The following is a 1,860-nucleotide window of genomic DNA, read 5'->3' as shown; positions in this document are numbered from 1 at the left end:
ACATATATGTATATAATATATATATATATATATATATATATATATATATATATACATATATATACATATATTCATATATTCATATACATATATATATTACTCCAGTTTTCCTGTCGACCTGCCCTTGCAGCAATCAGTCACTTGGTATCTGAGTCTGTCGTCCTAGATTTAACACTTCACCGCCTTTCCGTTTTCGAACAAATATCGACCTTATGAAGCATACCTAAGGACGAGTATGGCTTACCATTCAGCAGATAACATCTTCTGGTACCTGATACCTATAATTATCCCAGTTGGGGGTACGTGTATGCATATAAATAGCGGAAGCCAAAACACCGAAACCACACTGAAAATCACTGTATTAAAACTTCACATTAATACGAGATTAATTAAATTATATATATATACACACACATATAGATATAGATATAGATATAGATATCATATTTAACTGGCTCATACATATATGAGCCTGTTGTGACAATTTTCACGCTCCTTCGCCTTTCTAATTGTTGATTACTCCAGAGATAGACATGGAGCACTCTATAGAATACCTTTTCTTAGCTCCCCAGCGACATGACTTCCCTTCAGGGATTAGCACCTTCATGACGCTGCCTGAAGCAAGGTTTATATAAGTATTTATATATACCTTGGCCTGAAGGATAAAAATCGTGTACCATTTGCGGTCGGCTGATATTTGCAATTAGTGGTCGGGGCCTTAATCTGTGTATATCATTGACGAAAAAACTTTAAATCCAGACTAATTACCACAATACTACATCTAAAAGTGGATGATTTCAATCGATATTAACCCCTTTCATCATATACACGTCAATTCCCTGTGAGGATTAGCACTTAGTTGTCTTAAAGTCATCAGTCACCTGGTATCTGATCTTGTCATGTCACCTTATAAAACCGACATAAGGGTGAGAATAGCGCATCATTCTTGAGATATACCTTATACCTGTAATTATCACAATCGAGGGTACGAACGTATGCATACTATCAACGGAAGCCAAAACACCATATTCATATTAACAGTAAGTACTAAAACTTTTATTCAAGATCATCGAAAACACACACATGCATGTGTAATATGTGTGGGTGTATGTATATATATATATATATATATATATATATATATATATATATATATATATTATATATGTATATATATATATATATATGTATATATATATATATTATATATGTATATATATATATGTATATATATATATGTATATATATATATGTATATATATATATATATATATATATATATATATATATATGTATATACATATACATATATATATATATATATATATATATATATATGTGTATATACATAAACATATATATATATATATATATATATATATATATATATATATATATATATATGTATATACATATACATATATATATATATATATATATATATATATATATATATATATATATATATACGTATATACATAAACATATATATATATATGTATATATATATATATACATATATATACATACAAACACACGCATATATATAGAGAGACTCGTTCCATTTTTCCTTCATTGATTCCAATTCTTTATGGCCTTTAACTGACTTCCTTCATCAGAGTACATTGCCTTTGGAAATCTGAACCAAATCTTTTCATTGTCACTAAAAAACATGTATCATAACCAAATTTGTGTACACAGCCCTACTCACCCGGCAGTGAAATGAAAACTCTGTAAACCTTTCTTTTTGGTTCTTTTCACTGTCTTTTATTAAGAAATATCTGAATATATTCACGTCTTTCATTCGGTTGTTTTCTCATGCAATGCCCTATAGTAGGGATCAGCAATTTCACTTGCTGA

This window comes from Penaeus vannamei, chromosome 21 (assembly GCF_042767895.1).
Source record: "Penaeus vannamei isolate JL-2024 chromosome 21, ASM4276789v1, whole genome shotgun sequence".
NCBI lineage: Eukaryota > Metazoa > Arthropoda > Malacostraca > Decapoda > Penaeidae > Penaeus > Penaeus vannamei.
Note: the sequence above shows the minus strand (reverse complement) of the source record.